Raw genomic sequence first — 24,404 nt, 5'->3', positions numbered from 1 at the left:
TCTGGATTATTCTCCATCTTTATGCTCCAATAATATGAACTCTAATTACACAGGCTGCTCTCTCTGCCTGGAACAGCTTCCTTACTCTTTGCACTGGCTGGAAAAAAAATGCATTCTCATCCCCAAAGTCTCAGTCCAAATGCTACCTCTTCTTCTCCGACTTCCTCCTCGATGTGAACACTGCCTGTGTGTTCTCTGTGCACATATTCATGGTGGGAATCACCTTGATGTGCTGTGGTCCTTGGGGACAGAGATTGCTCCCTTTTATCTCTCTATTCTAAGAAGCCTATACAGGGCCTGGCATATAATAGGTGCTCAATAAATGGCTGTTAGTTGAAGGGATCAATGAATGACAAGCTGTGTGACCTTGCACGTATTATTTCTCTTCCCTTCTCATTTCCAAGATTTTGAATTTATTCTGTAGCTATATTAGTGTTTTGTTGTTGTTTTTTTTCAAAAAAAAATAGATGCGTTGTCCTTTGATATCTCTTAGGGAATGGATTACCATTTTTAAAAAGCATCTTCTATTTGCCTTATTAACTCTATTTCCTCAAGTGTGAGTTTTGTTTGTCTTCGTTCTTTCTTGATAATGTTTTTTTTTCTCAACTATTTGGCTACTCTTTGTTATGCAGAGTATTTATATTTCCTATTCCTTAAATACTTGTCTGCGGACGTTTTGTCTCTTTATTGTGGCCTACCTCTAGTGATTGTTGGGGGAGAGTTGGATATATTGGGAGGTGGGATGAGCTGGTGATTTTTCTTCTGGGCGAGACCTACTTTGCGGACTAAGGAGCCTTTCGTCTCTCCTTCCCATACTCACTGCTTCAGTCTGGGTGCAGGCGCTGCTGTTGCTCTCTGCCTAGTGAACCTTGGAAATGGAAAGGCTGAGCCAACCTGCTTGCTCCAAAAACAGCTCCTCAGATAGGCCCTGACTAGTGCTCCGGAGACATTCCTTTCCTGTGTGTTTGATCTGCACTTGACCTTCTCCTGACACTCCCTGACTCTATGCTATCATCTCCCACACTTATATTTGGTGATGGTTTCCTCCGGTTTTGCTTTCTGTATTTCTAATCCTGTCTGATTTTGATCGTTTGGAAATTTCTCAGAAGTCCTAGTCCCTTGATAGAGGTCTTTCTTGTTTTCCTACACTATTTTGGGTTTTTCCTTTTGAAAAATACTTTCTTTATCCTTTCATGATATTTTGGGAGAGTGGGAAGGTAGATACACATGCTCAGTCCACCGTTTGGGGCCAATCTTGTTTCTCTCTCCTGAGATTTTGCAGGCATTACATCTCATGATGTGTTATGAAGGAGTAATCCAAACCATAGCCTAAAGATAGTTATGTTTATCTTTTAAACAGAGCTTTAGAAGGTATCCCTGGTGGCTCAGTGGTAAAGAATCCACCTGCCAGTGCAGGAGGCAGGGGTATCTTCTCTGACCCTGGAAGATCCCGCATGCCTCGAAGCAACTAAGCCCGTGCGCCACAACTACTGAACCTGTGCTCTGGAGCCCGGGAGCTGCAGCTCCAGAAGCCTGCCCGCCCTGCAGCCTGTGCTCCCCAACAAGAGAAGCCACCACAATGAGAAGCCCATATACTGCAACGGAGGGTAGGAGCCCCCCTCATGGCAAGGAGAGGGAAGCCCGAGCAGCAGTGAAGATCCAACACAGCCGAAAACTAAACAAATACACTTATATAAAAAAAAGAGCTTTAGAAATTACCTTAGCATCTACCTGGAAGTTAAACACAACAAAGAGTACCTCCACTTTTTTCCCCATGACCAGAGTTACCCTTTGAAAATCACTTCCTTGCTGTGATCTGAAGAAAAGCCCTTCTTCCTGCCAGAATTCCAAGATACTGGAAAAATCTCAACAGCATTTGTTCTCTCATTTGAGGCACCTGGGATCTCAGTGAGTGTGTCAGAAAGAGGAGGCAGCATACTTTTAAGTCATTTTTATCTAGTAGCAATTGTCAACAAAGGTCCATCTAGTCAAGGCTATGGTTTTTCCAGTGGTCGTGTATGGATGTGAGAGTTGGACTATAAAGAAAGCTGAGCACTGAAGAATTGATGCTTTTGAACTGTGGTGTTGGAGAAGACTCTTGGGAGTCCCTTGGACAGCAAGGAGATCCAACCAGTCCATCCTAAAGGAGATCAGTCCTGGGTGTTCATTGGAAGGACTGATGCTGAAGCTGAAGCTCCAATACTTTTGCCACCTGATGGGAAGAACTGACTCATTTGAAAAGACCCTGATGCTGGGAAAGATTGAAGGCTGGAGGAGAAGGGGATGACAGAGGATGAGATGGTTGGATGGCATCACTGACTCAATGGGCATGAGTTTGAGTAAACTCTGAGAGTTGGTGACAGACAGGAAGGCCTGGCATTCTGCAGTCCAAGGGGTTGCAAAGAGTCACACACAACTGAGCGACTGAACTGAACTGAATTGAGCAGAGATCTTGTTCCTCTTCTGGTCATGACCAAGTAAGCTCCCATCAGAGCAACCCTCTTAGAGATAACATCTATAAACTCCAGGTGAAATTATTTATGAAAACTACCCAGGGCTCTGGAAAGGCTATGAGCAGAGGTAGATACTATGCTATGAGCAGGCAGATGGGCTTGTTGACACATGAAGAAGGAAAAATCAGAGAGTCTTGCCTTATTACCTCCATGAGGATGGACACCCTGAGATGCCAAGAACAAGTTGGTGTGACTGGTTGCCCGCCTGTGGGCACATCTCATTGCTCCTGCCTGGGGGGATGCTTCTTTGTCTCCCCCTGCCTCCCTCTGCCTCCAGTTCTCCTGTGGCCTTTCCTCGGCCAGCTCCAAGTCCTCGCCCTCGGGAAGCCTTTCGTGACTCTATCCTCATCCTGAGATGTTTTGTCTGCACACCCTGCCCTTGCCTCCAAAATATCCTGAGTGCATTTCTTCCTCGTTCTTAGCACATGTATTTAAAATGTCTGTTCTTGTGGGTTCATTCCTTGTGGGCAGGAATTCATCTTTTCATCCCCAGTGCCTGCAGCACTCGGCATAAAGTAGGTGCTCCATAAACGTTTGTTGCACGAGTGAATAAATAAATGGTTTAATGAGAGCCTGGGAGACTGTCTCCCAGGAAATAGTAATCTTGGCATGTCTATGAGTATCTGGATTTATTTTTCAATTCAATCTTAAGACGCTTTCATTTTAAGATTTAAAGACAGATTGTTCTCCATGAAAGAAAACATAGCTATGTGCACAGGTGGCTGAAAGCTATGAATCTGCAATTTGACCTCACGGAGAAGCAAAAGAGTGTAGAACTTTGTGTCAATGAAATGCAATCAATATCAACATGAGTGTTATCAAACCCCCAAGTACCTAAAAGCAGTGGGAATGCATATATGAGTCTGATGGGGGCCTGGGGAATGTTTCTGGTCAGCCTTTTGATTTGAGCATCTAACAAGTAAATCCAATGGAGGACTTTGGAGACTTGATCCCATTGAGCATGACCATTATGTCAGATGTGCCCTCTGTCTGGGCAGCCCGGGGCACAAAAGGGGAAAAGAGGAACACATGGCTGGTCCCAACTAGAAAGAGCTTTCCTGTGAGAGGATATTGAGCTGTTTGATAAAGCCCAATATTACGCTTGAATTATGTTTGAATGCTCTGCTGAAAGAACATTGTTCTAAGGCACTAACAACGGACTGGGGTGGATCCGCTTTCTGCTGTCGCCTTCTGAGGTGGCATTGTGGGCTGTAATGATTTGTATTGTATTTATCAGCTGACAGGGTAATCCTGGGAACAGCAGGGGGGCAGGCAACCCGAGTCCGACTTCTCAACCCTGCTAATTAAAACAATCCTTCCTCTCCCCACGAAGGCTAATGAGACAGAAAGAGAGCAGGCTAATGAAAATGTCACCATGAGATTGCCCACTTATTTTATTTATTAACTTAATGCCGTCACTCCCATTTTGGGGTCTTGCTAGAGAGAGAGATTTTTCAAATATTTGCTCGAAGACCGCTTGTGATGCAACACCTCTCTGCACAACACGAGCTCTCACCAAGCACATCCTTTGCTGTTATTGTTTGGTCACTGAGTGGTGTCCAACTCACTGTGACCCCATGGACTGTAGCCCTCCAGGCTCCTCCGTCCATGGGATTCTCAGGCAAGAATACTGGAGTGGGTTGCCATTCCCTTCTCCAGGGGATCTTCCCGACCCAGGGATGGAACCCGACTCTTCTGCATTGCAGGCAGATTTTTACCACTGAGTCACCTGGGAAGTCCCTAAGCCTGTGTTCGCTTTGAACAAAATAAAAATGAATCTGAATCCCTTTTCAGCATATTCCCCCTCTCAAATCCAAGAGGCCAGTTTGTGTATGAAAGCCTTGACCCCCTGGGGTGAGTGGCCAGTGAAGCTAGAGGAACCCCAAGGACGCTGAGTGCTGTTTAGAGAGGGAAGTTCCCTGCACTCAGGCAGATTGAACAGTGATCCCATCAAGTGCTTGGTTCCGCCAAGATGGCAGGATTCAATTAAGATCGTATTTAATGGAACCCAGCATGACCTGACCTGTCAATACCTTGAGGGCACCCCAGGGCCCTCCTGGTTCTTTTCTACCCCTTAAATACTTGGTGATTTCAGCTGATGACTTCATTAGCACCCACTGTCTATAAGACAAATGAAAAAAGGAAGAGAGTCTTCACCTTGGCATAGATTCCATCAGGGGGGATTATTATGCTGGGGAACCTGAGTGTTTTTGTTATCAGAGGGTATTTGTACAACAAGCGGACTGTGAGGTTTGGGGTCGCCCATCCATCAGCAGCAAGCACTCATTCCCAGAGAGAAGCCAGGCAGTGAAGAGAGGAGAGTCTGGTTATGGATTCGCTGGCTGTGTTCATTTCCCCCAGCTGCCATAACGAGCTGTCTCACACCGGATGGCTTGAGACGACAGAAATAGATTCTCTCACGGTTCTGGAGACCAGAGGTCAGAAGCTACGGTGTTGCTTTGAGAATCCTTGCAGCCTCTGGTGGCTCAGGTGTTGCTTGGTTTGTGACCCAGTCACTCCAGTCTCTGCCTCCATGGTCATATGACCTTCTCCTCTGTGTCTGTCTTTTCCTATTCTTTTAAAAAACTGTTTATTTATGTACTTTTTTGGCTGTGCCAGGGCTCAGCTGTAGCATGTGGGATCTTTAGTTGTGGCATGTGGGATCTAATTCCCTGACCAGGGATTGAACCTGGGCCCCATGCAGTGGGAGTGCAGAGCCTTAGCCACTGGACGACCAGGGAAGTCTCTTTCTAGTCTTTCTTGTAAGGACACTTTCCATTCGATTTAAGCCCCACCCCCTAAATCTCATCTCAAGAGCCCTTGTTTAATTACATCTACAAAGACCCGTTTTCCAAGGAAGGCCATGCTCACAAGCTCTGGGGACATGTCTTTCTGGGGGACACTATTCAGTGCACTGTAGCAGAGTTGGACCAAATAAAGTTGAGTTGGTTCGTTGGTCCGAGTCTGTTAAAGGAGCCTTTCCGGTTCTTGCATCAAGAAAGAATTTGTCCCTCCACTTCTTTTTTCATGGCATGAAGATATATGCGGACTGATTTCTATAGAAATAACACCCAGAAAAGAATACAACTTTTTATTTTTTAAGAATACAACTTTTTAAAGATATCACTCACCACCTCTTTTTAAATATGATTGTATTTATTTATTTCTTTATGGCTGTGCTGGATCTTTGTTGCTGGGTGGAATTTTCTCTAGTTGCAGCAGGAGGGGGCTGCCCTCTAGTTCCGGTGTGCGGGCTTCTCACTGCAGTACCTGCTCTTATTGTGGAGCACGGGCTCTAGGGCGCGAGGGCTCAGTAGTTGCAGCTCCCAGGCTCTAGATCACAGGCTCAATAGTTGAGACTCAGAGCTTAGTTTCTCTGCAGCATGTGGGGTCTTCGCAGATCAGGGATCGAACCTGTGTCTCCTGCATTGGCAGGCAGATTCTTTACCACTGAGCCACCAGAGAAGCCCAATCACTATCTTTTTATTTCCATCATTCTATATTTCTTTTATTGAAATATATTTTATATTTCTTTTATTATATGTATGTATAAAGTTAAGTACAGTTGGTTAACCATGTGCATTTCAGATGTACAGAAAAGTGATTCAGAGATATATATATGTATATATATATATCTCACATATTTTCAGATTCTTTTCTCTTATAGGTTATTACAAAAGATTGAGTATAGTTCCCTGTGTATATAGTAGGTCCTTGTCTTATATATATTTATTTTATATATAGTAGTGCGTCTATGTTAATCCCAAACTCCCAATTTTATCCCTCCCCCATCCCTTTTCCCCCTTGGTAACCATAAGTTTGTTATTTCTGTCTGTGGGTCTATTTCTGTTTTGTAAATAAGTTCGTTTGTATCTTTTCTTTTTTAAGATACCGCATATAAGCGATATCATATATTTGTCTTTCTCTCTCTGGCTTACTTTGTTAGTATGATAATCTCTAGCTCCATCCATGTGGCCACAAAAAAATGTACTTATCTTAATTTAAAAATACTTTATTCCAAAAATATGCTGAATATCATCTGACCCTTCAGCAAGTTATAGTCTTTTTGCAATAATAACATCAAAGATCCCTGATCACAGATCACTGTAACAAATATAATAACAATGGAAAATTTGAAATGTGGGAATTACCAAGATGACACAAAGACATGAAGTGAGAAAAGCCCAGTTGGAAAATGGCACCAATAGACTTGCTCAGCACAGGATTGCTGGAAGCCTTCAATTCTCCCCCCAAAAATCCCACTCTCTGCAACGTACAATAGAATGAGATCTGCCTATAGAGGTGGCCTCTTATGGGGCAGGGAGAGAGAGGGATTCTTAGGAGACAGATATGGGAGGAAGACTTCCTCTTCATTTTATACCCTTTATATCTTCTTGAATTTTGTGCCATGTGCCTGTAATACTTATTCAAAACACCAAATACATAAAAAACTGAGGGACTTCCCTGGTGGCCCAGTGGTTAAGAATCTGCCTTTCAATGCAGGGGTCCACAGGTTCAATCCCTGGTTGGGGAACTAAGATTCCACATGCTGTGGAACAACTAAACCCACGCCACAACTAGAGTCCATGTGCCACAGTGGAAGATCCTGTGTGCTGCAACTAAGACCTGACATAGCCAAATAAATTAAAAAAAAAAAGATGATAAGTCCTGTTATCATAAAAACTTCTCTGATCAGCATCTCCCCAGAAGCTGGACCTGCTTTCTGAGTGCTCCTTTACCTGTTTACATACTACTCTCATGTTTATCACACCATTTTGCAATGGTCTATGTACTCCTAGAGCCAGACATCCTGGAATGCGAAGTCAAGTGGGCCTTAGGAAGCATCACTATGAACAAAGCTAGTGGAGGGGATGGAATTCCAGTTGAGTTATTTCAAATCCTAAAAGATGACGCTGTGAAAGTGCTGCACTCAATATGCCAGCAAATATGGAAAACTCAGCAGTGGCCACAGGACTCGAAAAGGTCAGTTTTCATTCCAATCCCAAAGAAAGGCAATGCCAAAGAATGTTCAAACTACCACACAATTGCACTCATCTCACCCGCTAGCAAAGTAATGCTCAAAATTCTCCAAGCCAGGCTTCAGCAGTACATGAACCATGAGCTTCCAGATGTTCAAGCTGGATTTAGAAAAGGCAGAGGAACCAGAGATCAGATTGCCAGTATCTGTTGGATAGCAAGAGAGTTCCAGAAAAACATCTACTTCTGCTTTACTGACTATGCCAAAGCCTTTGACTGTGTGGATCACAACAAACAGTGGAAAATTCTTAAAGAGATGGGAATGCCAGATCACCTGACCTGACTCTTGAGAAATCTGTATGCAGATCAAGAAGCAACAGTTAGAACTGGACATGGAACAACAGACTGGGGCCAAATCCGCAAAGGAATATGTCAAGGCTGTATACTGTCACCCTGCTTATTTAACTTATACGCAGAGTACATCATGAGAAACGCTGGGCTGGATGAAGCACAAGCTGGAATCAAGATTGCTGGGAGAAATACCAATAACCTCAGATATGCAGATGACACCATATTTATGGCAGAAAGTGAAGAAGAACCAAAGAGCCTCTTGATGAAAGGGAAAGAGGAGAGTGAAAAAGTTGGCTTAAAACTCAACATTCAGAAAACTAAGATCATGGCATCCGGTCCCATCACTTCATGGCAAATAGATGGGGAAACAGTGGAAACAGTGACAAACTTTATATTGGGAGGCTCCAAAATCACTGCAGATGATGATTGCAGCCATGAAATTAAAAGATGATTGGCCCTTGGAAGAAAAGCTATGACCAAACTAGACAGCATATTAAAAAACAGAGACATTACTTTGCCAATAAAGGTCCATCTAGTCAAGGCTATGGTTTTTCCATTAGTCATGTATGGATGTGAGAGTTGGACTATGAAGAAAGCTGAGTGCCAAAAAATTGATGCTTTTGAACTGTGGTGTTGGAGAAGACTCTTGAGAGTCCCTTGGACTGCAAGGAGATCCAACCAGTCCATCCTAAAGGAAATCAGTCCTAAGTATTCATTGGAAGGACTGATGCTGAAGCTGAAACTCTAATACTTTGGCCACCTGATGCAAAGAACTGACACACTGAAAAAGACCCTGATGCTGGGAAAGATTGAAAGCAGGAGGCAAAGGGAACGACAGAGGCTGATGGTTGGATGGCATCACCACCTCAATGAACTTAAGTTTGAGTAAGCTCCAGGAGTTGGTAATGGACAGGGAAGCCTGGCATGCTGCAGTCCATGGGGTTGCAAAGAGTTGGACATGACTGAGTGACTGAACTGAATTGATGTACATCTAGCCTCTAGAGGGTAGGTAACAGCGTGGGCTGAGACCATGTGGGACAGAAAGGCAGTCAGCATGTGTGTGTGTGTGATCAGATGCTCAGGTGTGCCCAACTTTTTGCAATCCAATGGACTACAGCCCACCAAGCTCCTCTATCCATGGGATTTTCCAGGCAAGAATACATGAGTGGATTGCCATTTCCTCTTCCAGGGGAATCTTCCCAATCCATGGATCAAACGCATGTTTCTTAGGTCTTTGGCATTGGCAGGCAGATTCTTTACCACTAGTGTCACCTGGGAGGCCTGACAGTCAGCACCTGCAGGTTGAACTTCAAGGCAGAGAGTGGTAAGAAGTGGATCTGGAGGAAGGATTCTTGGATGCCATGGTAGGAGTCTCTGGATTTTGTCTGAGGGCTGTGGGAAGCCCCTAAAAGGGATATGATCCAATTTCATTTTAGAAAGATCACCCTGAAAGTGGGGAATGAGTGTACAGTATTCTCACTATATAGATGTAATAGAGGTAAATAAATCTCAAGGGTATAGATAATCATAAAATGGAGTAAAATAATTAGAAAGTGATGAGTTTTAGGTATTCATTGCCTTTTTTTATTGCCTCTGTTTTTAATTGTTGTTAGTTGCTTAGTCGTGTCTGACTGTTGTGGCCCCATGGACTGCAGCCCGCCAGGCTCCTCTGTCTATGAGATTTCCCAGGCAAGAATATTGGAGTGGGTTGCCATTTCCTTCTACATCTCATTTAATTCTAGGCTTATATAATTTAATTTTATTCATGACTTGCAAAATTTCTGAATGTTTAACTGTCAGCTCTGGTGAGCTGGAACACATGGGCTCTGCATAGCATTTGGTATACATATATGTGTATTTTAGGAGAATGTATTTGCCACTGCATTGTAGACCTTCAGGGAAAAGAGATCTCCTAGTTTCCCTTTGTTTTGTGGGGTCAGGGAGGTTACATAAAGGCTAAGGAAGAAGTTGAATATAATGATTGACAGCACTGAGTCCAACCGTAGGCTTCAAAGACCTGGAGGAAGCAGGTGGTAACTGCTAAGCCAGCAAGGGACTTCTGGAGGGGGGCATATGGGAATATCATTCCCTATTCCATCACCTGCTTAACTCACTGGCTTTGGCTCCCCTCCTCCAGGAAGTGCCCTGATTAAGCCCATATAGGCAGCTGGAACATCTTCTTTCTTCGTCCACATCTGAGCTCTGGGCTAAGAGAGTCCACATTTTGTGGTCTGATTCAGTCTCTCCAATTCATGCTCATCTAGATCAGTTTTGTTACAGTTCCAACTCTCAGTCTGGGTAATATGCCCTAATCTACATGTCCAGAGCCGGCATCTCTCTTGGTCCTTGATCCTATGATGCAGTGATCTAGATCACCACTCAAGAGGAATGGAGAATCTCACTATCATCACCATCATCATCATCAACACCATCATCGACACCATCATCGACATCAACACCATCACCATCATCAACACCATTGTCAACATCAACACCATCATCAACATCAATACCATCATCAACACCATCACCATCATCAGCACACCACGTCAGCACCATCATCATTATCACCACCATCATCATTATCAGCGACAACATCATCCTCAATGTTGTCACCATCATTATCATCAGTGGGGACTGTCACTATCGTCACCCAGAGCAGCAGTAACAATAATAAGAGCTCACATTTCCTGCGTTCTTTCTATGGACCAGGCAGTAGTTTTAACGTGCATTCTTGCATCAAATCCTCATAATAACCCCACAAGGGTAGGTATTGACGTTATCTCCATTTTATAGATGAGAAAACTGAGGCTCAGAGAGGTATAGAAGCTTACCTGAAGTCACACTGCTGGTAAGCGGTGGAGCCAACAGTCAAACCATATCTGGGCTGACGCCAAAGCCCAGGCCTTAATTTTTAACTGATAATAATGATTAGCAATTAGATTATACTTGAGGATTTAAAGTATCTTTGTATTCACCATCTCATTTGCTTTCACTGCATGAGGCCATCATTATTCTTGTTGTCATTTGAGAGTCTGACATCTGAGGCTTAGAGAGGTGAAGGGGCTTTAAAATCCCACGGTTGGCAGGCGGTAGAGTGGTTCTTGAACCCAGGTCTTGAAGCCGGCAGGCTGTGCGGGCTGCCACTTCCTGAGATCTGGGTCACTCTTCCTCAGCAAATATCTCCCAGATACGGCACTTTTGATGCAAGCCTGTGTGTGCTCTCAAAGTAGCTGTTGAGTGACAGCCCGCCTCCTTGATTGGAGCTGGCAAAGGCCGCCGTGCCCGTCACCATCGCCCTCCTCTCCTTGCCCCTTAACCCCTCACGCCCTCCTCTGCACCCTAAACACACGGCACTGGGGGCGGTGGGACCGCACGTCTTTGTTTTCAAAGTGAAGTGTTGAGCACCTCGCCCCAGAAACCTGCTATTTGCATGTTTCTTTGGGAGCAGGGGGAAAGGAGGCTGGGGACCAGGTATTCTTCTGCAATTCTTCTCATTATTGACGCAGACAAGGAGATATTTCAGTAAAGCTGCACTCAACTCTGAGTGACAAGGTATCTCTCTGCAGTGCAAGGTTCAGGGAAATTGTAGTGAAGTTGACAGCTTTTTAATGTACAGTTGCTATTCCACTGAAAGACGGCATGTTTTTATTTTGGAAGTACAAGATGACCTGTTTATTAGCCGTGATTCCAGCTGAGTTTACATGCTGAGAAACACAAGGCCGGAGAGCAGCAGGTTTCTCTGGGGGAGGGCCACAGACTCTCCCCGCCCCGGGGGAGGGCCACAGACTCTCCCCCCACCCCGCCCCGGCGGAAGGCCACAGTCTCTCCCCCCCTGCCCCGCCCCGGGGGAGGGCAACAGACTCCCCCCCGGGGGAGGGGCCCAGACTCTCCCCCCGCCGCCCGCCCCGCCACACAGAAGACATCCAACACCGAGTGTTGGGAATTGAGGTGGACGTATTTTCCTTGAAATGACAGCCTACCATGGAATCATGGGAAGAAGTTGCCAATTGCCTTAATCACCCTCCCCAGGGGTAACCAGGAAGTGCTCAGGCGCCTCCGGGAGGACTAGCGAGCAGTGAGGTCTGGGGAGACCAACCACCCGGTGTCTGACCTGGAACCCTGCACTTTTTCTTCAGTGACAAGCCTTGGGGTCTGGCATGCTTGGGCTCCCGTTCCTCCAAATATGACTGGTGGACCAGCAGCGTCCATATCCCCGGGCACTTGTTGGACACACAGAATGTCAGCTCCCATCCCAGGGCGATACATGAGAATCTGCGTCTTTAACGAGGCCCCAGGTGATGGGTGCGTGCATCCCAGGTTGAGAAGAGATGACCCAGAGTCCCCTCCACCCCTCACCCAGCCTGAGTGAGATTCTGTTGCTGGTGTCATTCACTTACTCAACACACAATTATTTGCCATTTGCTATGTGCCAGGAGCCAACTTAGATGCTAGGAATACAGGGAATAAGAGGGAAAAGAACCCCCGATCTTCTTAGGGAGCTTGCTAGCCAGCCAGGTGTGAAGCCGGACGTGGAATGAGAAATCACAAGTAGGCTGGATCGTGAAACCATCCTTACCCAGACAGCACAGCATTTGCATCTTGTCGGGATTGCGACCGGCAGAATTTATCCAGGGACTTCGCCGATGGTCCTCTGGTTAAGGCTTCACCTTCCAATGCAGGGAGTGTGGGTTCGATCCCTGGTGGAGTTAAGATCCCACACATCTGGTGGCCAAAAAATTAAAAAACATAAAACAGAAGCAATTTGTAACAACTTGAATAAAAACTTTTAAAATGATCCACACCAAAACGGGAGAAAATCTTTAGAAAAAAATTTATTCAAATGAGAAAAAAAAAATCTGTGTTACAGTTTGTGCTGCCTCATTTCATTTTGCATATTAAACCTTATCTTAGACTATTTTGTACTTGATGTGTTTTCATTGATGTGAAATACATATAATTAACCATCTGAAGGATATGATTCAGTGGTATTTAGCGTATTCGTGATGTTTTTCAACCACCACCTCCTTGTACCCACTAGGCAGTCACTCTCCACTCCCTTCTCCCCTCATCTCCTGATAACCTCTCATCTGCTTGCTGTCTATGGATTTGCCTATTCTGGCTTCTTTTGCTTGGCATAGTGTTTTCCAGGTTCACCTACATCATGTTGTTCAGCCGCTCAGTCATGTCCGACTCTTTGCGACCCCATAGACTGCAGCACGCCAGGCTTCCCTGACTTTCACCATCACCTGGACCTTGCTCAGACTCAGGTCCATCGAGTTGGTGATACCATCCAACCATCTCATCTTCTATCATCCCCCTTTCCTCCCGCCTTCAGTCTTTCCCAGCATCAGGGTCTTGTCTAATCAGTCAGCTCTCCACATCAGGTGGCCAAAGTACCAGAGTTTCAGTTTCAGCATCAGTCCTTCCAGTGTATATTCAGGGTTGATTTCCTGTAGGATGGACTGGTTGGATCTCCTTGCTGTCCAACGGACTCTCAAGAGTCTTCTTCAACACCTCAGCTCAAAGGCATCAATTCTTTGCCATACATGACTATGGAAAAACCATAGCCTTGACTAGACAGACCTTTGTTGGCAAGGTCATGTCTCTGCTTTTTAACATGCTGTCTAGGTTTGTCGTAACATATATCAGTACTTCACTCCTTCTTGGTGGCTGAGTACTGTTCTGTTGTAGGTATGAACTATAGTTTGCTCATCCACTTATTCATTTGGGTTTTTAAAATTAACATTGTTTTAAAAATTATTTACTTATTCACTTTTGGTTGCACTGGGTCTCTGCTGCTGCACGCAGGCTTTCTCTAGTTGCAGTGCTTGGGCTTCTCATTGCAGCGGTCTCTCTTGGTGCGGAGCACATGCTCTAGGCACGAGGACTTAGTGGTCGTGGTGCACAGGCTTTAGCTGCCCTCAGCATATGGAATCTTCCCCGATCAGGGATCAAACTCGTGTTCCCTGCCTTGGCCACTGGGCCACCAGGGAGGTCCTCCACTCATTTGTTGATGGCCATTCATGTTCATTAAAAAGAAATCTTTCAGTTTAAAGTAGGCTCCTGTTGGGAATTCCCTGGCAGTCCAGTGGTTAAGATGCCACACTTCCACGGCAGGAGGCACGGGTTCAATCCCTGGTTAGGGAACTAAGATCTTGCAGGCTGTGCAGTGAGAAAAATAATAATAATAAACAAAGTAAAGTAAAATAGGCCTGTGTCATTCTGACATGAAACAGATCACCTTGGGGAGTTTCGTGAGGCAATGGTGCTCATTTTGGATTATTATGTTATCAAAATGTCAGTTGTTGTCACTTATATGAGTCTGTAAGGGTCAAATCATAGCATTACCTGGAGAACAGGACTCCAGGTTGCGTTCGCGGGGCTCCTGGACACGCTTGAATGATAGATACCGGCACTTGAACACACCCGCTTGGGTGTGCAAAGAGTGAACTTTGCACCCACAATGCTGCACGAAGTCAGTGGCAGTTCTGGGCCCCTTCCCCATTATATTCACTCAACATGGAATCAACAGTCATTTATCGAGGGTCAGCTCTGCGCTGTGCCGTGGATAGACGACAGCGGCCTCCAGGGTTTCCCTGTAAAATGCCTGGACAACCCCGGGAGGAGAGCTGGGAAGCCCACCTGGGTGAAGGGCTCCACCGGGCCCCTCGTTGGGTTCTGAAGACACCCTGCCCCCTCCCGCTATCTATTTATGACCGAGTGGGGGGAGAGGGGGCACCTGCGGCTCTGAGGGAAAACAGCTTGAAAATGAAAGCCCTGGGCATCAGCGCGAGCAGCGGAAGAAGATATTTGTGGGGATAAGGTGCTCAGATGGAGCTTTCTGGCCTGTAAGCACGGAGCCACCTGCAGCATTGCCAGGGACACAAATGCCACATCTGGAAAGATAGCAGCCTAATCCACAGCTTGTCATTTGGGCAGGAAGTATTCGCTCTCCTTGGAGGATCTTCCTAATTATGGGCTGGATTTGTGCCAGGAAAGCCGAAAGAGAGGGAAATAAAGTGGCAGCACACACTGGCAGCACAGCCACGCCCCAGACCCATCCCTCTGTCCTCAGGGGCCGAGCCACCCTGCCGGTGGTCCTGGCTCTGGACCCCTGCAAAGCTTCACGGTTTGAATCCACTGGTATGTGTGTTGCAAATCATTTGTTGCTACTGGTGAAAAACTGACTTTTGCAAGTCATTGCTTTTTTGGTCCTTAGCAAATTGTGGTGAAATACACACAACATTTACCATCTTACCCATTTAAAAATATGTATGTATGTATTTATTTAGCTACGGTGGATCTTAGCTTTGGCATACAGTAGTTTTAATTGTGGCATGTGGGTCTAGTTCCCCGATCAGGGATTTAACCTGGGCCCCCCAAATTTGGGAACATAAAGTCTTAGCCACTGGACCACGAGGGAAGTCCCCATCTTACCCATTTTTAAGTATGTGAAATATATTCCCGTTGTTGTCCAATCATCACCATCCATCTCCAGAACTTTTTCTTCCTCCCAAACTGAAACTCTGTCCCCACCGAACAAGAAGTGAGAGGCAAATATTGTCAGCCCTTAAATGGTAAAGCTAACCACGAAGGACCTTTCTGACATAATTGCTGTAAACGATCATAGTGGAGACTTTCCTCAAGACCTAGGTTTGTCCCCGGGCACTGTGAGAACTGGTAAACTTGACCTACACAGTGGCCATGTGAGCAGCTGATTGGCTCCTTTCTCTTGCAACTAGACGTGGAATCGCACAAAAAGGATTATCCTGCATTTCACTGAGGGCTCTGCTCCATGTCAGGGAGTGTGCTGGACGGTGTATGGGCATCACCTCCTTCAAGCTGATCTTCCCAGCTGCCTTGTGATATAGGAATTAGTTCTCCCATTTCATAGAGGAGAAAACTGAGGCTCAAGCAGTGTAGATGACCAGCCCCCAAAGTCTCAGAGTCGGTAAAATAGGGGAGCCGGTATTCAAACTCGAGCCAGAATCAACACTGTCGCTGATTCTGCGATTTGTGTTTTTCTCCCTTAAAATCAACTGAGGGGGAACTTCCCTGGTGGTCCAATGACTAAGACTCTGGACTCCCAATGCAGGGACCCGGGTCCCATCCCTGGATGGAGAACAAGATCCCACAGGCTGCAACTAAGACCCCGCATGCCACAACTAAGACCTGACCTGGCTAAATAAATATTTTGTTTAAAAAATCAACTAACGAGTGAAATCTGATGTGGAATGTGGCTGAAGGTGGCCCGCCTCTATCAGTTAGCGCCTTGCCTCTATTGCAGGGATGCAGAGAGCAAACTAGGTCAGATTAATTGATCCTTTTCTATTTCAGGGGACCCCTCCAAGGGAAAAAAAAAAGCCATATTATCTCATTCCAGGGCTTCCCAGGTAGTTCAGCGGTAAAGAATCTTTCAGCAAATGCAGGAGACACAGCAGACGCTGGTTTGATCCCCGTCTAGGAAAGATCCCCTGGAGGAGGAAATGGCAACCCACACCAGTATTTTTGCCTGGAGGACTCCATGGACAGAGGAGCCTGGTGGGCTACATTCCAGGGGGTCTCAAAAGAGTCAGACACGACTGAGCGATTGAGCACACACATTCTCGTTCCAGTTTCAAGCCTAGTAAACTATTGAGAGCAGCTCACCCTGCGAAGCTGCAGAGGACTTATCTCCACCCCCGCCATCCCCCCCCCCCACGAGGAGATAACCTCTTCTGCTCCCCGGGGAGTGTGGCCTCTCCCCAAGCCCCACACAAAGCAGGGTGCAGACGTGGCTCTGGATGATGTCATGATGACATGCCCGCTCACTTCGTGTGCTCCAAACTCCCCCTCCCCTTAAACTCACACTAAGCTGCTGACAGCAGCGAACACGAGGACTTCAAACACCCTGTGCAACGTATATGTCGAAAGAGAGGGTTTCTAGAACGCTGAAAGGGAGAACACGCCAGAAAGTGGGGCTGATGAAAGAATCCACCTGCTACTTCCATTCAGTGCCCGGCCCTAGAATGTCTCTTCATAAAAACGCCCAGCGTTCAAAGATCTCCGCCGAAGGAAAAGACCAACTTTAGGAGCGCAGTTTCCACGGCCAGACGCTGTATAAGGCAGTGAGGGGCCACCAGGGGAGGTAGCCATTGTTAATGTGGTGACACCGTTGTGTGCTTTGTTTGGGAGTGTGGCTTAATTAGATGACAACTTGGAGGTGCTAGCTGTTTGCAAGGTAATACTGGCCTCCTGGGCGGAGTGCTCATTTAGGTTTTTGGTTTAATTCAGAAATGAGAGAGAAAAAGCTCAGATTTTAGTGGATCAAGAACACACACACACATACACACACACACATTATATGTGCAACAAAAAACTCAGCGTGACCCTGGGAAGACTGAGTAGGGGAGGAACGGAAGGGCCCTACATTCAATTAGATTCAATATAACGCATCATTCTTGAGAACTTTCTCTCTCGCATACATTGCATCAGGCAGTGTAATGTTATGTTTAAGGCATAGCTTTGACTCAGACAGACAGACAGACCTGGTTTTGAAGTTCAGCCCCACCTCTTCTAGCTGCCTGACTTTGGGCAGGTATTTAATCAACCTTTCAACATCTCTAAGCCTCCTTCTTTTTTTTTAAAAATTATTTATTTGGCTGTGCTGGGTCTTAATCGTAACATATGGGATATTGTTCCCCAACCAGGGATTGAACCGGGGTCCCTGCGTTGGGAGCGCAGAGTCTTAGCCACTGGACCACCAGGGAAGTCCCACCTCTATCTTTTTGTAAAGCTGGGATGGTCCTACCTGCCACGTGGCGTGGCTGTCAGGCTCAGCTGGGGACGTGAAAGACAGTAAGCAGTTGGCAGAGTTCTTGAAACTTGTCTCCTGCTGCCAAGGCACAGCGGGCAACAGAGGTGAATGAAGGGTCCCAGGCCCTCGCCTCTTGGCTGATGGAGAGACAGACCTGTCTGACTAACGCCAAGGTCATGGGAAAAGTCCAACGACTGGGATGTGAACCAGGACAGGACAGCTAGAGGGGGTAATCAGAGAAGGGGGCCTTTTTATTAGGGGGCACTCTGGAGGTCGGCTTAATATTTTTCTCTCTTTGTCACTTAGGTATCATTGTCATCAATAAAATTCACCCATTTTAAGCATCCACTTTGGTGAATTCTGGTAGCTGTGCACAATCACGTGACCTCCCTCACGGTCAAGATAGAGGACCATTTTCTTTCCCTTAAAATCTCCCTTGGGCCCCTTCACACTGCAGCTCCTCTCCTCTTCTGGCCCCAGGCAATCTCAGATTGCTTTCTGCCAATAGAATTCTGTTTTCCCTAGAATTTTGCATAAAAGGAGCCACACAGTTCAGTCTTTGGTGTCTGACGTCTTTCATTAGCATAATGCATTTGTGATTCATCCATGTTGCAGCGCACATCTGCGCTTCCTTCTCTTTTATTGCCAAGTGGTTTTCCATAACATGGATGTACCGCAGTTTGTTTACCCCTTCACCGGCTGATGCATGTTTGGGTTGCAGCCAGTTTGGGGCTACTATGAATAATTCTGTGATGAACAGCCACACACATGTCTTTGCGTAGGCATATATGTTTATTTCTCTTGGGTAAATACGTAGGAGTGGGAGCTGGGTTACATAATAAGTACAACACTTATAAGTGTCTTGGAGAAGGAAACGGCAACCCAGTCCAGTGTTCTTGCCTGGAGAATTCCGTGGACAGAGGAGCCTGGTGGGCTACAGTCCACGGGGTCACAAAGAGTCAGACACAACTGAGCGACTGACACTTTATGTTGTTTCCCAAGGGAGCCGTGCCATTCTGCATCCTCCCCAGCAGTGGATGAGAGTTCTGGGTGCTCCATATTCTCACTCATGCTTGCTATTGTCAATATTTTAAAATTTGACGCCTGAGTTTTGGAGGATGCTTAAGAGTTTGGTAGGCAAATGAGTTGGGGAGGATATTCCAGGTAAAGGAAACAGCATCTGGAGAATCAAGGAGACAAGAAGGATGCTGTGTATGAGAGCTGCTGGGGAAAACGCGTGGGGCCTGGGAGTGTGGAATTTGGGAGAGATGACTGTAAAATGTGGACACATGCTGGATGTGGGCCTAGACTGTGAATAATGAAAGCATTGACAACACTAGCTTGCATCAAGTCCTAAGCTTCTGTGAGATGGGTCCCCTTCTACAAATGAGGAAATGGAGGTGTGATTCATTTATATCTTTCATCCAAGGACTTACCTGGTAGTTCAGTGGATAAGACTCCATGCTCCCGATGCAGGGGACCCAGGTTCGATCCCCAGTGGAGTAACTAAGATTCCATGAACTCCAGTTAAGCCCGTGCACCACAAATGCCTAGCTCGTGCGCCCTAGAGCCAGTGTGCCACAACCAAAGAGGCACATGTGCTGCAATGAAGACCCAAGGCAGTCGAAACAAAACAAAACCAAACACCTCCAAATAGCTATCCACATAAGCTAGTAACTGTAGCTGTCCAAGCCTTGTGCTGAACAATTACACCACACTGCCTACCTGGAGATCTTAGTTCTGGTCCTATGCTTTAAAAAGTTCAAAATAAAGAAGTGAAATAAAAGGAACTGATTTTTTTTGTTGTTTTTGCAAGACCACCTGGCTGCAGAATGTCAATAGATTGGAGGCCAGGAGACCCAGGGGAGGCCACTGCAGCTGTGCAGGGGAGAGGCGAGAGGTCTTAGGTTAAGTCGGTAGCTGAGGGGATGGCTTGGGGAGTTATTTAGGAGTTCCCTGATTGAGGGTGGAGGGCAAGGGAAAGAAGTTGAAGGTGAATATCAGATTTTGGCTTAGACACCCGAGTCAATGATGGTAACTCTAAACAAAGTAGAAAATTCCGGACTGGGAGCAGATCTGCAGAAAGATGGTGAGTTTGGTTTGGATTTGAAACCCAGATGTGGATGTGGGCCGTGGGTCTGACACAAACTATGGTCTTTTGGTGCTGGCAGTTTTAATGCTCACAGGAAAGGCAAGAAGTCCTGTAGTATTTGGTGATGCATAGTTTTCTGGATAAATAAATAATAATATATATTAATAATTATAAGTAGTAATATATTTATTATTTATTTATTTGGCTGTGCTGGGTCTTCGTTGCTGTGCATGGGCTTTCCTCTAGGTGCAGGGCCCGGAGTCTACTCTTTGTTGTGGTGCATGGGCTTCTCATTGCAGTGGCTTCTCTGGCTGCAGAGCACAGGCTCCAGGATGTGCGGGCTTCAGTAGTTGTGGTGCACCGGCTCAGTAGTTGTGGCTTACGGGCTTAGTTGCTCTTAGTTGCATGTGGGATCCTCCCAGACCAGGGATCGAACCCGTGTCTCCTGCACTGGGAGGCGGATTGTTTACCACTGAACCACCAGGGAAGCCCCTGCCGCTTATGTCTTGATAAGAGCTTTGACTTTACTTCTTTGGGAGCCTAAGCAAAAATGAAGCTTGTTCCCCAGAACAATCTTATAGCGGCCAAGTGGTGTTGCCCTGGGCACTGAGATTACACATAGGCAATACCTGTCCAGCACTTTCTTCCTCTGTTCTGGCCACCTGGAGTACACTGGGCGTGAAGAAAAGGGGAGAAGGTGGTGAGCCGTCCAGAAGCCGTGGGAGGACAAGTCAAAAGAGAAGAAAGGGCCAAGGTTAAATTCAATAATGATTTTCAAGTCTTTGAAGTACTGTTCCCTAGAAACAATTCGCTCCAGAGGGAGGAACAATTTAAATGCCACCAACACTGGATCCTCACCAGGTATCAGGTCTCGGCCAGGCAACTAGGACTCAATGGGTTGGGCTGCCTAATACAGAAGGGGTGCCTCGTCATGGGAACTATACACCAGATTAGAGAACAATGGACTTCACGAGGAACAGTTATCAGGTCTGAGTGACAGGGTAGACCAGATGCCCTCTTGGCCCTTTCTCCTGAATTATTTTACTCTAAGAGGCAATTCCATTTCTGATAGTTCAGTTCAGTTCAGTTGCTCAGTCGTGTCTGACTCTTTGAGACCCCATGAATCGCAGCACGACAGGCCTTCCTGTCCATCACCAACTCCCAGAGTTTACCCAAACTCATGTCCATCGAGTCAGTGATGCCATCCAGCCACCTCATCTTCTGTCGTCCCCTTCTCCTTCTGCCCCCAATCCTTCCAAGCACTAGGGTCTTTTCCAATGAGTCAACTCTTTTCATGAGGTGGCCAAAGTATTGGAGTTTCAGCTTCAACATCCATCCTTCCAATGAACACCCAGGACTGATCTCCTTTAGGATGGACTGGTTGGATCTCCTTGCAGTCCAAGGGACTCTCAAGAGTCTTCTCCAACACCACAGTTCAAAAGCATCAATTCTTTGGTGCTCAGCTTTCTTCACCGTCCAACTCTCACATCCATACATGACTGCTGGAAAAACCATAGCCTTGACTAGATGGACCTTTATTGGCAAAGTAATGTTTCTGCTTTTTAATATGCTATCTAGGTTGGTCATAACTTTCCTTCCAAGGAGAAAGCATCTTTTAATTTCATGGCTGCAATCACTATCTGATTTTGGAGCTCAAAAAAATAAAGTCTGACACTGTTTCCACTGTTTCCCCGTCTATTTGCCATGAAGTGATGGGACCAGATGCCATGATCTTAGTTTTCTGAATGTTGAGCTTTAAGTCAACTTTTTCACTCTCCTCTTTCACTTTCATCAAGAGGCTTTTTAGTTCCTCTTCACTTTCTGCCATAAGGGTGGTGTCATCCGCATATCTGAGGTTATTGATATTTCTCCCGGCAATCTTGATTCCAGCTTGTGCTTCATCCAGCCCAGTGTTTCTCATGATGTACTCTGCATGTAAGTTAAATAAGCAGGGTGACAATATACAGCCTTGACGTACTCCTTTTCCTATTTGGAACCAGTCTGTTGTTCCATGTCCAGTTCTAACTGTTGCTTCCTGACCTGCATACAGGTTTCTCAAGAGACAGGTCAAATGGTCTGGTATTCCCATCTCTTTCAGAATTTTCCACAGTTTATTGTGATCCACACAGTCAAAGGCTTTGGCATACTCAATAAAGCAGAAATAGATGTTTTTCGGGAATTCTCTTGCTTTTTCGATGATCCAGCAGATGTTGGCAATCCAGCTATTGTTTGATCCAGCAATGATCAAACATCCAGCAATGTTTGATCTCTGGTTCCTCTGCCTTTCCTAAAACCAGCTTGAACATCTGGAAGTTCACGGTTGACGTATTGCTGAAGCCTGGCTTGCAGAGTTTTGAGCATTACTTTACTAGCGTGTGAGATGAATGCAATTGTGTGGTAGTTTGAGCATTCTTTGGCATTGCCTTTCTTTGGGATTGGAATGAAAACTGACCTTTTCAAGTCCTGTGGCCACTGCTGAGTTTTCCATATTTGCTGGCATATTGAGTGCAGCACTTTCACAGCATCACTTTTGAGGATTTGAAATAGTTCAACTGGAATTCCATCACCTCCACTAGCTTTGTTCGTAGTGATGCTTTCTAAGGCCCACTTGACTTCACATTCCAGGATGTCTGGCTCTAGGTGAGTGATCACACCATCGTGATTATCTGGGTCATGAAGATCTTTTTTGTACAGTTCTTCTGTGTATTCTTGCCACCTCTTCTTAATATCTCTGCTTCTGTTAGGTCCCTAGCATTTCTGTCCTTTATCGAGCCCATCTTTGCATGAAATGTTCCCTTGGTATCTAATTTTCTTGAAGAGATCTCTAGTTTTTCCCATTCTGTTGTTTTCCTCATTTCTTTGCAATGATCGCTGAGGAAGACTTTCTTATCTCTCCTTGCTATTGTTTGGATCTCTGCATTAAAATGGGAATATCTTTCCTTTTCTCCTTGGCTTTTCGCTTCTCTTCTTTTCACAGCTATTTGTAAGGCCTCCTCAGACAGCCATTTTGCTTTTTTGCATTTCTTATCCGTGGGGATGGTCTTGATCCCTGTCTCCTGTACAAAATGATAGGATACTGAAAGAGGAACTCCCCAGGTTGGTAGGTGCCCTATATGCTACTGGAGATCAGTGCAGAAATAACTTCAGAAAGAATGAAGGGATGGAGCCAAAGCAAAAACAATACCCATTTGTGGATGGGACTGGTGATAGAAGCAAGGTTCGATGCTGTAAAGAGCAATATTTCATAGGAACCTGAAATGTTAGGTCTATGAATCAAGGCAAATTGGAGTGGTCAAACAGGAGATGGCAAGAGTAAACATCAACAGTCTAGGAATTAGGGAACTAAGATGGACTGGAATGGGTGAATTTAACTCAGATGACCATTATATCTACTACTGTAGGCAGGAATCCCTTAGAAGAAATGGAGTAGCCATCATGGTCAACAAAAGAGTTGGAAATGCAGTACTTGGATGCAATCTCAAAAATGACAGAATGATATCTGTTCATTTCCAAGGCAAATCATTCAATATCACAGTAATCCAAGCCTATGCCCCAACCAGTAACGCTGAAGAAGCTGAAGTTGAATGGTTCTATGAAGACCTACAAGACCTTTCAGAACTAACACCCCAAAAAGATGTTCTTTTCATTATAGGGGACTGGAATGCAAAAGGAGGAAGTCAGGAAACACCTGGAGTAACAGGCAAATTTGGCCTTGGAGTACAGAATGAATCAGGGCAAAGACTAATAGAGTTTTGCCAAGAGAACGCACTGGTCATAGCAAACACCCTCTTCCAACAACACAAGAGAAGACTCTACACATGGACATCACCAGATGGTCGACACCAAAATCAGATTGATTATATTCTTTGCAGCCAAAGATGGAGAAGCTCTATATAGTCAGCAAAAACAAGACTGGGAGCTGACTGTGGCTCAGATCATGAACTCCTTATTGCTAAATTCAGACTTAAATTGAAGAAAGTAGGGAAAACCACTAGTCCATTCAGGTATGACCTAAATCAAATCCCTTATGATTATACAGTGGAAGTGAGAAATAGATTTAAGGGACTAGATCTGATAGACAGAGTGCTTGATGAACTACGGACGGAGGTTCGTGACGTTGTACAGGAGACAGGGATCAAGACCATCCATTTCTGATAAGAAGATGCCTAAAAAGCAATTGGCTTACCAGGTAAATTAGGAGTAAAGAATCCGCCTGCCAATGCAGGAGATGCTGGTTCAATCCTGCTTTGGGAAGATCCCCTGGAGGATGAAATGGCAACCCGCTCCAGTATTCTTGCCTGGAAAATTCCATGGATAGAGGAGCCTGGTGGCTACGGTCCATGGAGTCACAAAGAGTTGGACATGACTGAGCATGCACGCGAAAAGCACTTAGTGATGCCATGTTGGATTCATGGTGGGTGCTCAGTTAGCACAAACTACTTGACTTTTCTTTGGTCAAGCATCATGGCAGGGAGGCTAGATACGCCTGGGCCTGGCTTGATGCTTGGCTTGGACTCTCTCCTGCATGCCCTCGGTGAGTTTCAGCTCCTCCTCAGTAAGAGGAAGGGAGTAACTCAGTGATTTCCAAAATTCATTCCAAATAAAACATCCAGATGTGTTTCGTGTTAGTTAAAATCACACCTGAAAAAAATTCATTAAACAAAAACAAAAA

The 24,404-nt window shown here is 45.6% G+C and overlaps 1 protein-coding gene across 9 annotated transcripts in view; it reads left to right on the top strand.

The window, feature by feature from the left end:
• CFAP77 (cilia and flagella associated protein 77) overlaps window positions 1-24,404 on the top strand; it is a 149,290-nt gene that overhangs the window by 19,468 nt on the left and 105,418 nt on the right. The gene's annotated exons all lie outside the window — the stretch shown is intronic.

Source organism: Giraffa tippelskirchi, chromosome 4, assembly GCF_054371585.1.
Source record: "Giraffa tippelskirchi isolate mGirTip1 chromosome 4, T2T-mGirTip1v1.2.pri, whole genome shotgun sequence".
Classification (NCBI taxonomy): domain Eukaryota; kingdom Metazoa; phylum Chordata; class Mammalia; order Artiodactyla; family Giraffidae; genus Giraffa; species Giraffa tippelskirchi.
The sequence above is the reverse complement of the archived record's forward strand: the minus strand, read 5'-3'. Positions and strand labels throughout refer to the sequence as shown.